We start from the raw sequence: 13,855 nt of genomic DNA, 5'->3' as shown, positions 1-13,855 counted from the left end.
AGAAATAAAAATATGTTTGTTATATGCTAAGACAATAAAAGAATGCTCTTTTAGGAGAAAGATCATAGGATATCTACCACACATCCAAAAAAAATTTGGTGTCTTTAGATTAAATGTCTGTATTGTTAATTCTTCCGTCCCAGGAATATAGATCATTATAGTTATAGGCCTACTTTAGTTGGATTTCTGAGTATATGGACCCCTCTTTAAGGAGCAAAAGAAACCACCTTACTGTGGTAGACTATGTTACTGTTTACCCATAATTTTGGTGCTCCTCTGTATGGTGTCTGTGTCTATGGGAAGATTATACATCTCTGCCCTGTTGCACTCAGAAGTGGCCATGTGACTTGCTTGGCCAATCTAACGTGGACCACTTCTGAGCAGAGGCTGTGAGAGCCAGCTTGTGTGGTTCACAGTGCCACAGTGAGACTTCTCCATTAGACTGAGACCCAAAGTTAAACTGAGTCAAAACAGTAGCTGACCCTCATTGGACAAGTAGAAATAAGGGAGAAACAAACCTTTGTTGTTACAAGCCACCGAGGTGTTTAGAGCCATTTACCGCCACAGTATAATCTCGCCTATCATGACTGAAACTCACCCACTCCCATTTGCCACTGCAAAACTGTCTAGGGAAGAGGCAGCCACAGAATAAACTTCTAGTGGTGATAAACAGTAGACTTAGAATTTAAGATAATAAAACCCATATGGATTACAAACTCTCAACCTTCTTTTCTCTCCTGCTGGCTAGAACACAAGCCCTCTTTTCCATGCTGGGATATTTCTGATAGCCCTTTGGGCCAGTCTCTGGGCTGCCTATATTTCTTTGAGTAGGCTGCCATAACAAAATACCATCTATTGGGTAGCTTGAACAACATTCATCGGTGCCTAACATGCCAAGGAAGAGCTGGTGGAGGTGGCTGTGAAAATTTTAGTCACTACGCACAACATTTCCCTTTAAAAAACAACAAAGTTGCCTAAATTTGAAATGAAGGTCTAAATGCGCCTAGTACTAACGTACAATTAAAGTAATTCCTTGTTTTCTTTCAACTGTGTTTACTTTGTTAGAATGAATGGAAGTTTCAGATCTTATATTTGGTTCCCTTGGAAACAGATTCTGAGACAAGGAGTTGTATGCAGAAGGATTTGTGGGGGGTTGTCTGGGGACTCACTTGCCCTTGAGGAAGGCAAGATTGGTTAGAGTGAGAAGCTACCCAGCAACATGGTTGCAGCTGAGGCTTCAGCTCATTGCTTGAGGAGCCCTGGAGGTGGGAAAGCCCTTCATAATTATATCACATGGAGGCAAAAGGTCTGGTCTTCGTAACCCTGCATCAACCAGTCATGGCTGCGGGATGCCCTCTGGGTAGGGGCATAGCCTTGAGCAAGGCATAACCCTGTGGCTGGGGACAATGTTCAGTGAGGGACACAACTGTGAGTTGCCAGTGGCTGATATTAGCAGATGGGGGAATAAGTGCACTAAGTGCTTGGGGGAATGGCCCCCAAGAGGAGATCTGAGTGGGGTGCTGTAGAACCCATTGCAGCCAACCCTTGCACCATTCATATTGACTTGCTTCTTTACAAAAAAAAATTTTTTTTTTGATGTGGACCATTTTTAAAGTCTTTATTGAATTTGTTACAATATTGCTTCTGTTTTATGTTTTGGTTTTTTTGGCTGCTAAGCATGTGAGATCTTAACTTCCCGACCAGGGATTGAACCCGCAACCCCTGCATTGGAAGGCGAAGTCTTAACCACTGGACCGCCAGGGAAGTCCCTGACTTGCTTCTTATAGTAAGTTTGCCCCACTTCAAAACAGCTTTCATGGGATTCTGGTTGGTCTTGTGTTCTGGGGTGTGAGGATAAGTGGGGCTACTCCTGCTTCCATCCCCTGGTCTCCTGAACCCATATATTCTTCCAACCGGGACATTGCTTCACACAGTGGTCATTGATTTGGAATGGCACTCAATCCTTTCAGTTTATTTTCTCTTAATTGGCACCTCAGCTACGTCTTTAAGAGGTCATTCTGCTGCTCAGGCTGATGGCTTCTGGTGGTGTGCAACGTGAAAAGACCAATGGATGCCATGGTTATGTTCCCATTGTTCTATCTTCTTTTCTGGAGAGTGAATCCCTCACTCTGAGGCAATGTTATGTGACATCCCAGCACTCCGGTAGATCAAACACTCTGCAAGTCCTTGGCTGGTGATTCTGGGCCAAGGCTCTGCAGGAAGGAAAGACAAACTTATGTCTGAAATAAGTGTTGATCTCAGTCAACGTAAATCGCTGCCTCTTTCAGGGTGAAAATAGTCATTCTCTGTGAGAGATGGTGTCAGTTCAGGGGGCTTAGCTCTGCTGCTGGCAGGTTGGACCTTCAACAGTGGCAGTAGCTAGATCAGTTTTGGTAAATGGAAGTCCATGCTGTTGGGCAGAACCTCCATCCCTGCCACCATGGCTGTCAGTCATGAGCCCATTGTGTCAGCACTGGGACAGATGATGTTGGAGGCTGGCTAATGATACCTGGCCAGTCATTCTGTCTGCTTGGTTGTTTAGTTCCTTTTCCATTGTAGATGATCTCTGTCAGGTGTTAGCATACGATACATTGATACTTTTACTCATTCCCATAAGCCCATATGTCTCTTTCTGAGCTCTTTTGACCCTGCTACTCTAACCTTTCTCTTTCCAGTTCCCTGACCAACCAGCCAAGCTGTGGCCACTCCCTATAGATTCATATATATTCTTACCTCAGGTCACTTCGTTTTCCACATACCGCGGGTGACTGGGTACATTGTCTGGACTGCTGCACAATGGGAGGACTTTCCTATCTTTCAGAGCCATTACTAAGTGGTGACATAAATCAGCAGCAGACTCACACCAACATACCAAGCTGTGTTAGTCCACTCAGGTTGCCATAACAAAATACCACAAACTGGGTAGCTTGAACAATAGAAACCTATTTTCACAGTTTTGGAGGCTGGAAGTCTGACATCAGGGTGCCAGCATGGTCAGGCTCTGGTGAAGGCTTTCCTGGCTTGCAGACAGTTGCTTTCTTGCCTTCTCATGTGGTGGAGAGCTAGGAAGCAAGTTCTCTGATGTCTCTTCTTATAAGGGCACCAATCCCATCATGGGGGCCCTACCCTCATGATCTCATCTAAATCTAGTTACTTCTCAAAGGCCTCATCTCTAAATACCATCACACTGGGGGATAGGGCTTGAATATATGAATTTGGGAGAGGATATAATTCAGTCTATAGCACAAGCCAACCCACCCATGAACCAAGATCAGCCTGTTTTCCTCCTCTTTCAGCTGGTAATAAGCCTCCCCTCTTCCTTCATGTAGCCATAAACATGAACTGAAGTAGAGAGACTCTGGGCCTTCTGTCTCTGCTGCCTACTTGTACCCCTTGCTGCTTTGCCTGGTCCTTCTCCCTTATGATGGATTGTTCACCTTTGACAGAACCTGTTTCACGATGGGCAGCTCTGGCTGCATGGTCACTTGCTGTTCCATGCTCCATCTCTACTAAGGTGAGATACTCTGTCCCAACTAAGGCCTAGTAACATGCAAGTAGCTGCTTTTGAATTGTGCATAGTGCATGTGTTACCCATAATGATGACAAATGACTTTTTTTAAAAGTAATTTAATGATTCAGAAAATGGCTTTCCATTACCTTCAAGATAAAATCTCCACTCACTCTGTACAGAAAATCCAAGGCCCTCAAAGACCCAGTTCCTGCCAACTTTCTGTCCTCATCACTCTTACCACGTGCAGACGTAAGTGCCGTGTTCTAGCCCTGCAGTTTCCACATAATCCACACACTTATGAATCAGGGTGCTGGGAGGAAACAGATGATATGCACAAAAGAGGTAATTGAAGAGTTTACTAGACTATTTACAAAGGTGTTGACAGGGTTTAAGGGAAATAAGAATGGAAGGTCATTACGCTTCTAGGCCGGAGAGGCCAATGTGAGGGAGCTGTTCCCAGGACCTAAAATGAGATGGGTCATCTTGGGGAGCTGGAGCTGTGGCCTCCCTGCTGCTGTGCAGGGAGGGAGCTGCGGGGCTGAATATGGGAACTTTGTCTCCTACTTCCCTCCACTCTGCACCTGCTGTATCCCATTTGGCTGAGCTCAGTTAGAAGCCAGAAGGCAAGGGAACCCTGAAGATACTTTCTGCAGAGGCCAGTCCCAGGGCACAGAGCAGAGTAGACAGGGGTGGAAAGTGGATCTGGAGAGGCAAACAATGTGAGCGTATGCACTGCACTTCATCAGTGAAGGGGGAAAGGGACCAAACCTCCAAACCTCTGCACTTGCTTTTCCTTCTGCTTGAAAGGCTCACCTGACCCCATCCCCTTTCCTGTCCCTTGTTCACGTAATAAACTCATTCTCAACCATCAGGACTCATGTCCAGCCTTTCAATGTGAATAGCAACCTGTGCAGATTTCAGTTCTTGCATGGAGCACATTGCATTGTAATTATTGATTACCTGTCTATCTCCCTGGCCAACATGGGCATTCATCCAGCACAGCAGCTGGGCCTTTTGTATCTTTCTATTCTTAGAGCCCAGCACTGTGCCTGCACCTAGTGGGTGCTTATTAGTTATATACTGACGAGTCTCTTTATATTCCTGAAAGTGGAAGGTCCTTTCTTTTTGTAGCTCTTTTAAATGTAAATTGCAAAAGCTTAGTTACTTCAGGGGAACAATATTCCCTTAATTGGGAACAACAATTCCCAATATTGTTGTAAAGTTTTAAAAACCCTTTCCTAGTTAGGGAACAAAGCCGCTTACCCAGCATCCCATCACTAGTGATGGCTGAGAAGTGGGTAGAATCAAGGTCTTCTGCCTCCTAATTCACTGCTATTTGCTCTCATCACTAGATGTCCTCAAATGAAAGTGAGCGCATCAGGTGGCCCTGTGGAGGTGGCTCACATAATTTTAACAGGTGGCAATCTCAGAGGGACGATTTGAAATGAATGAGGTTAAATGCCTGGTTGAAGAAAATAACCCCTTAACAATTTTTTTTTTACTTTCAGAACTTTGCTGGGTCATTAAGAATTGAATTCTGAGAAAGGGAATATCCAGTTAGATGGACCAGATTTTTTTCCATTTTTCTTTCCAAGGTGAAAACATGTAAGCTGCTTGAGGTCAGGGACCAAGCCTCCTTTACGTTTGTCTTCTGTCAGCCTTAGATCAATGTGTCAGAGGAATGGCACATCATACAAAACAACCAGATGAGGTCAATCTAGCAATGCTTTTGCGCAACTCCCAAGATGCTTACTTTGGTTACCTGCACACTCAGAGTGGAGTAGGGTGGAGTGGAATGCAGTGGCCACTGGTGATTCGCTGCTTAGCATCCATCTCTCCTTCTGACAAAAGCATCCTGAATTTCCTGTGAGAAATTACCTCTCCTATTTCCAGCTTTGTTTTTTGGATGGAATTGACTTCAAAGCCCAGATTGAGGGCTGATTGGCTAATTAGCATATCACGCTCTCTTGGTCCCATGATCAGTTCATAAATGAGCCAATGATGTGCAATGATACAGTCACTAAGAATCCTGGGGAAGAGACTCTTTCTCTCCCCTTGCTGGACATGAAAGAATAAGGATGTAGTTGCTGGAACTGCTGCAGCCATCTGTGACCCCCTGGGGTCAGAGGTCAGAACTAGGACCAAGGAAGTGGAGACAGAAATGGAGGGAGTGGGAACCATGTCAAACGTGGTGACATCGTTTGAGTCCTAGATCAAGTTGCACCTGAGCCACGCACTAATGTGAGCCTGCATCCCTAGTCTTTCTTTAAGCCAGTGTGGGTTGTGCTCACTGTGGTAACTGGCACGTCGAGGGAAGCAGCATTTGTGGGTGAGAAGGAAAGGAGGGTTTCCTGTGGCTTCGCAGGTTAAGCCAGGGAAATGGCTGGGCCGTGGATGAAGTCGTGTAGCAGAATAACTCAGGGAGATTTGCAAACCACTCTTGCTCTCCTTCTGTACCAGGACCCATTCTAGAATCACTTGGAATGTGTGTGTGTGTGTGTGTGTGTGTGTGTGTAAAATTTAAAAGCCCTGTGCCAGGGATTCTGATGCAAACTATTCCAATCACTGGACCCCTTGGACTAAGAGTAGGTCTGATTTGACTGCCTATGCTCCTACCCTGAACATAATGCCTTGTTAGTTCTATGGGATCAGTGTGTAACTGAGGCCCCAACAAACCCTACTTGCTAACTTTATTTAGGGTATCGAATACTCAGCCCTCTCCCAGGCCTTTGGTGGTGCTAAGCGGTTCAGTTTTCCTTTCCTCGGGGAGAACCACCTCATTGTCTTTCACTTCCCTTTTTTCCCCATCTCTCCTCTTAGGACCTTATCCAGGTTGATCTTTTAGGTTCTATGAACTCATCCAGCCACAGAACTAGGAATTAAAGGTGTGAATTCATAATACAATTCCTACTGACAAGAACTGATTACAAGGATGCGGAAACACAAAAGAATAGATATTTAAAGCAATGAGTGGCAAGTGAGTACTGGGAAATAGGGCTTTGAAGCCTGGAGGTTTGGTCCCTTTCCCCCTCCTCCCTCAGTGTTGCCACACCACTTCTCTCTTCTTTCTCTTTACAAATTTTACTTGGTTAAGATTTCTGTAACGCAGTTTGGCATGATGCAAAGCCAGTTAATTCTTCTTGCACTTAGCTGACCCATCAGAACCAAAGCACTGTTTCAAGGAACAGAGGAAGGGATGTGTTCTTGTACCACAAAAGTGAAAGCAGGGTGAATCAGAAAGCAAAATCGTGAGCATAGCATCCTCTATGGAAAATGCACAGTTAAGTAATTAATCAGGTTCTTGATAGGGAACGGCTTCCAGGCTGCCTCCTGCGTGGTAGACGTGGTGGTAGCTGCTGGGAGACTTCGTGCCAGCTGAAGAAAGTACGCGGAGGATGCAGAGAAGAGAGAAAAGTGATTACAGATAATCCCTTCTCAGCTTCTCCGGAGAGGAAGTCTCTGAAGCTCCAGAACATCTCATTTTCATATTAGAAAAAGACTTCACCATAGTCTCTAAGGTGACCTAGCAGGACGTTTGACTTGACCCCATCCATGAAAGGTGTCATTAGATTTCCTGGAGAACGGTGGATACTCCACAGGTCTTGCTCAAATGCCTTGAAGCAGGAGAGCTGCCAGGTGGGCCGTGAATACCTAGGAAGGTGGAGGAGGTCCCGTCAAACTTCGCACTTTGTTCTCGGAGCTCCCCCAGAGCACGGAAGTAGCAGCCAACACAAGCAGTGGGGATCGCTGAACACCGTGTATGAAGTAGCACAAATGAGAAAAGGCCAAAATGCCTTAGTAGAGTCCTCTGACTAGAGTTAGATTCATCCATATTTCTTGGCTGAGTCTTCTCTGCCAGATCACCTACAGGTTAGCAACCGCTCCAAGAGCCAACCTAAGGCATGGGCCATTGCCGGAGGGTGGATCTGCTTTTCTTCCTGAGACAGGACCAACTGTTGGCATCTTCTCCATTAATTATAATGGATGGCTGTGGGGTTGTGGGGGGGAAGCTAGCAGGCAATTTATCCCATCTGGGGAAAACACATCCAGAAATACTTAATCCCTGCAGTAGACAGGTCAGAGTTTTTTGTTGTTTTTTTTTAATAAATTTTATTTATTTATTTATTCATTTTTGGCTGAGTTGGATCTTCGTTGCTGCATGTGAGCTTTCTCTAGTTGCGGTGAGCGGGGGCTACTCTTCGTTGCGGTGCACGGGCTTCTCACTGCAGTGGCTTCTCTTGTTGCGGAGCACGGGCTTTAGGCGTGTGGGCTTCAGTAGTTGTGACGCTTGGGCTCAGTAGTTGTGGCTCGTGGGCTCTAGAGTGCAGGCTCAGTAGTTGTGGTGCACAGGCTTAGTTGCTCTGCAGCACGTGGGATCTTCCCGGACCAGGGATCGAACCTGTGTCCCCTGCATTGGCAGGCAGATTCTTAACCACGACGCCACCAGGGAAGCCCCCAGGTCATAGTTTAATAGTACTGTTTTTTTTTTTTTTTTTTAAGGGGCCGGGAGTGGCCTTGAAGGACACTTTTCTATTTTTAAATTTTTAATTTATTATTATTATTATTATTTTTTGGCCATGCCAGTGGCTTGTAGGATCTTAGTTTCCTGACCAGGGATTGAACCTGAGCCCTCAGCAGTGAAAGCATGGAGTCCTAACTACTGGACGGCCAGGAAATTCCCCAATAGTACTTTTTATATCATATTGCATTTAGTTTGTATATTAAGATATAGAGTACCCAAATACAAGTCCCTTCAAAGTTGAAACTATGTCTCATTCTGTTATTTCTTTGTTTTGATTCTCAAGTGATTTCATTTTCTTTTTTTGTGTTATTCATACTTTCTAATTTTCTAAAATGAGCCTATATGAAATACATCTTTTTTTGAAAAAAAAGTAAAGACATAGTAAATGATTTCTTTATTTACTTTATCACATATCATAAATTCCACACCATAAAATTTACCCTTTAAAATGCACAGTTTAGGGATTTTTGTAAGCAGTTTTTCAACCATCTCCAGTATCTAATTCCAGAAACATTTTTGTCATCCCTCAAAAGAAACCTGCACCCATTAGCAGTCACTCCCCCCCCACCTCCACTCTCTGGCAACTACTGATGTGCTACTTGGGACCCCATGGTTAACTAGTCAAAGCCATAGGTCTCTGTGAGTCAGACTATTCCGATTACTGCTTTTCCTCTGTTGTCCATCATGGGAACCATGTCCACCTTGCCTTTGGAGATTAAGTGCCACCATTTTGCTGCCAATATTCATCATCCTGAAGCAGCTGGCTTGATAGAATAGTGGAATGGCCCTTTGAAGACTCACTTGCAGCACCAGGTAGGTGATAATACCTTGCAGGGCTAGGAAATGACCTCTAGGTTTCTGTATATGCTCTAAATCCACGTCCAATATATGAGGCTATGTCTCCCATAGCCAGGATTCATGAGTCTATCAAAGGGTAGAAATGTGAGTGGCCGGTACTCTACTAGCAAATTTTTTCTTTCCATCCCTGTGTCTTTAGGCTTTGCTGGTCTAGAGATGTAAATTCCAAAGGGAGGAATAGTTCCACCAAGAGACACAACAATGATTCCATTGAGGTGGAAGTTGAGACCATCACCTGGTCACTTTGGGGTCCTCATTTCTGCAAATCAGTAGGCAAAGAAGGATGATTGATCCTGATTACCAAGGAGAAACTGGGCATCCATTACACAATGGCAGTGAGGAAGAGTATGCCTGGAATCAGGAAATCCCTCAAGGGTGTTTCTCTGTACTACCATACTCAGTGATTAAAGTCGATGGAAAACTACAACAACCCAATTCAGGCTGGACTGCTAATGTTCCAGGCCCTTTGGGAAAGAAGGCCTGGGTCACCCTACCAGGTAAAGAACCATGTCTGGTTGAGGTGCTTGCTGAGGGCAAAGAGAGTATGGAATGGGAAGTAGAAGAATGTAGTTGTAAATACTATGACCAGGTGACCAGTTGCAGAAACGAGGACTAATTGTGATAAGTATTTCTTCCTTAATTTTTATGAATATGTTTGTATATATGTTAAGCAAGTGCTTTGTTTTCTTCCCTCTCTTATCCCCTTATCATCAAACATAAGATGTATTTGTTAAAGGTAAATTTATATCACAGTATTTAAGTTATAGAATATCAAAGGAGAAGAGTGAACAATACCTAAGGACTTTGCATGCTCTTCTAGAGAAAGGATTAGTGTGATTTTGGTTGTACACATGATAATTGTATCATGTCAAGAAGTATGACTTGTTACTGTCTTTATCTGGAGATTAAGTATGGTTTAAAGAGGTGCGTATGGGTGCCAGGTTGACAAGGGATGGACTGTAGTGGTGTTTCTGACATGTCAACTTGACTAGGCTAAACTTTTCAGTTATTCAATAAGACCCTCATCTAGGTGTTTCTGTGAAGATATTTTTTAGATATGATTAAAATCCATGATCAGTTGGCTTTAAGTTAAGTTTAAGGATTTTTCCTTAGATAATCTGGGTGGGTCTGATTCAGCTGAAAGGCCTTTAAGAGCAGAGCTGAGGTTTCCTGAGGAAGAAGAAATTCTGCCTGTGTGCAGTTGCTTCAGCCTGTGCCCCAGAGCCCCATCCTGTCCTTCCTGATGGTCTGTCCTATTGATTTCAGACGTGTGTGATCAGCTGCCACAATTGTGTAAACAATTTCCTTGCAATAAATCTATGAAAATATCTTTCCTACTGGTTCTGTTTCTCTGGTTGAACCCTGACTAAATGAACCGGGCTGAAATGATGTTTACAAAATGTTAACGATGATTTCTCAGAGACAGGATTGATTTTAGGTGATATATATATTTTTTACTTTCTCCTTTGTTTTTTCCCATAATGCTCAAGCGTTTTAAAAGAACATTTTAAAACAAAGACAATAGTTAAAAATCAACCTTTTTAATAAAAATGATAGGTTAAAAATCTATAATTTCACAATATTACCTAAAGCCTAATTCCATTTACAAAATATAGAACTCTAGCAACTTTTTATAAAACTTAGAACTTCTAAAAACACCATTTGAAAATCCCTTTGAGGAATTCCCTGGCACTCCAGTGGTTAGGACTCTGTACCTTCACTGCCAAGGGTGTGGGTTCAATCTCTGGTCAGGGAACTAAGATCCTGTAAGCCGCGAGGGGCGGCCAGAAAGAAAGAAAAAGAAAATCCCTTTGGTCTTTTCCACAGAATTCAACAAACAAAAAAAATTCATCTACGCTATAATCTACCCTGTTTTTGTTTGTTTGCTTCTTGAATGTTAATGAGCCCAAGGATAATATCTTACTCTTCCTTAGTTCTGTTGCTGTGTCAAAGGGCTGAGTATAAGGTAGGTCCCTGTCACATATATATACACGTCTTAACTTCCCTTAACTTTTTTTCCTAGTAATTACCAAAAGTATCCTCTTTACCCTTTCAAACTAGGATATCAAGCACTTTAAGTTTAAAACATACCAAACATTAAATTGTTATGTGCACATTTTCTTTATTTTATTAAAAATAGATAGACAGTACTTATTTTTATGGAGTTAAAATAGCTTTGCACTTATCATTTTGTACTTTGCTCTTTATTAATATATTTCAAACCCACATAACCTTGAGTCAACACAATCCATAAACTTGTCTTTTTAATGATTATAGAGCACTCCATCATGTAAATATGCCACAGTTTGCTCATCCATAGCTCTATTTTTAGACATTTGGGCTGTTTCCAGTGTCTTTCTATTATAAACAATGTGACAGTGAAGGCTTGTTTAGACCAGTGGCTTTTAAAATTATCTTTTGGGGGTCATTTCCTTAGGTCTAAATTCCTAAAGATGAATTCTTTGGGAAAAAGACATGACCATTTTGTTACCTGTTGCCAGATTGCTTTTTCAAAAAGACTGAAAGAGTTTTACAGCATCACCAACAGTACGTTTCCCTGAAGCCACATCCGCATTGGATTGTTAATATTCTTATTTATTTTTGCTAGTTTACTAGACATACAATGGCATCAAAGTTGCTTTGAGGTGCTGTGGAATAACAGCCTTAACGTTCTTAGAAGCTCTCTTGTTGGGGTCTGCAAGTCATGCCCTTAAAATTTTTAGAAGTATTTTTTGTCTGGCTTAAGGGTCTCTCGGGTACAACTTAAATCTTTCTAAGGTCTTTGCAAAAGATCTTGGAGCTGCACCTTTGATATGAAGTTTACACTGAAGCTATGTTTTACTGGCAGCACCCTAGATTTGATCTTTGCCTTAAGGCCATTTCTTACTTTGAAAATATTTTGCTGCCTAGAAGATTTCCCTGGACTGTCTGTATTTCTTCTAAATTCTGCTCTAATAGTTCTTTATTTAGCTCATTCCTTTCTTCTTGTATTTTATCGTAGCATAGGAAACTAAAAGAAGCCAGTTGACACTTTCAACATTTTGCCTGGAAATCTCCTTAGCCAGATCCACAAGTTCATGAGGCACCCTTTCTATTTGTGTTGTTACCCCAGGCAACAGTTTCAATAAAATCTCTTCTGGTATACACACGGCTTACCCCTTGCTCTAGCAATCAGTAGCAATCTCCTCAATGCTCTGCCAGCCTTCACTAATAGTCTTTTTGAAAGTCTTCAGGCCTCTATCCACCTTTTGCCCCCAAAGCCAGTCCTACATGTTCTAGGTTTTTCTTATGCAGCATTGCATTACTAGGTGCCAATTTTTGTTTCAGTTATCTATCACTGTGTAACAAATCAAAACATCGCCCCAAAACTTAGTGGTTTAAGACAACCACCATTGTATTTTGTGTGTGTGAATTTGGTGGTTGATTGGTCTTAGCTGGGAGGTTGCTTTCTTCCATGGGGTGTTATGGGGCTGCAGAGGCTAGACTGGGCTGGCCTGTCCAAGACGGTTCATTCATATGACTGGTAGTTGGTGCTGGCTGTCAGCTGGGAGCTCAGCTGTAGCTGTCAGAGGACCTGGTTGCCCTCCATATAGCCTTTCCATGTGGCTCGTTTGTACAGTATGGCAACTGAGTTCCAAGAGGAAGGAAATAGAAGCTTCTAGCCTTAAGGCCTGGGCTGAGGGGTCCCAGAATATATTTCTACTGCGTTCTGTTCATCAGAGCAGTCCTAGGTTTTCCTTAGATTTGAAAGAAGGAAAAATAAACTCCACTGCTCAATGGAAGAAAGGTCCAGGGAGGGGAGAAAGTAATGGTATCATCTTTGGAGTCTATCTATCAGGCCAGGGTGACGGGATCATTTATCAGCTTTTCTCAGGAGTGTTGTGGAAGGAAAAGACACCCATTACTCATTCTGGGCTCTGTTCTAGCCACTGTGGATATAATGGTGAATAAGACAAAGTCCCTGCTCTTGTGCAGCTTACACTCTAGTTGGGGGAAATTTTTTAAACATATATATATTTAAATAAATAAGAACAATAGAAGGTAGTTAGTTGTTGTGGGTTGAATTGTATCCCCCACCACACCCTCTTTACGTATGTCATTCCCAATAAACATGAAGTTCCTCCCAAGACCATTCATCTTCAGTCTTATAGAGGTCTCCAATTCATTGACCCCATCGCTGTCAAACATCCCATCGCGACCTCACTTCCTTTCTTACCCAGGTCAGACACCGAAGTCCATTATTTCAAACACTCCTCCCTTGGCTCTCTCCCTCCATCACACCCTCCTGGCATATTCCAAACCTAATTAAATCCAATATGTGCTGACTCTATGACTGAAACCAAGCATGTAACTTGCTTTGGTCAATGAAAGTGATTCGAACTGATGTGTGTTATTTCTGAATGAAAGCTTTAAAAATCAATGCACAACTCATCACTCTTTCTATTTCTGGCCCACTGCCTGACAACACTCCATTAGTTTCTGTTGCACAATAAAGCAAATCAGCCATATGCATACACATGTCCCCATATAACCTCCCTCTTGAGCCTCCCTCCCATCCTCCCTCTCCCACCCCTCTAGGTCATCGCAAAGCACCGAGCTGATCTCCCTGTGCTGTGCGGCTGCTTCCCACTAGCCATCTATTTTACATTTGGTAGTATATATATGTGCATGCCACTCTTTCACTTCGTCCCAGCTTCACCCTCCCACCCCATGTCCTCAAGTGCATTTTCTATGTCTACCTGTTTATTCCTGCCCTGCAACAAGGTTCATCAGTACCACTTTTTTTCCAGATTCCATATATATGTGTTAGCATATGGTATTTGTTTTTCTCTTTCTGACTACTTCACTCTGTATGACAGACTCTAGGTCCATCCACCTCACTACAAATAACTCAATTTCATTTCTTTTTATGGCTGAGTAATATTCCATTGTATATATGTGCCACATCTTCTTTATCCATTCAT

The 13,855-nt window shown here is 42.9% G+C and overlaps 1 long non-coding RNA gene across 1 annotated transcript; it reads left to right on the top strand.

Annotated features, from left to right (window-relative positions):
* The first annotated feature begins 13 nt into the window (after window positions 1–13).
* Window positions 14–7,611, top strand: LOC309646850. The gene is made up of 2 exons (XR_014255627.1): window positions 14–1,199; window positions 1,242–7,611. It is a non-coding gene; the product is annotated as an uncharacterized lncRNA (long non-coding RNA).
* Window positions 7,612–13,855: the final 6,244 nt, after the last annotated feature.

Source organism: Balaenoptera physalus (genome assembly GCF_965194825.1).
Source record: "Balaenoptera physalus genome assembly, chromosome: 17".
In the NCBI taxonomy this organism is placed as follows: Eukaryota; Metazoa; Chordata; class Mammalia; order Artiodactyla; family Balaenopteridae; genus Balaenoptera; species Balaenoptera physalus.
The sequence above is the reverse complement of the archived record's forward strand: the minus strand, read 5'-3'. Positions and strand labels throughout refer to the sequence as shown.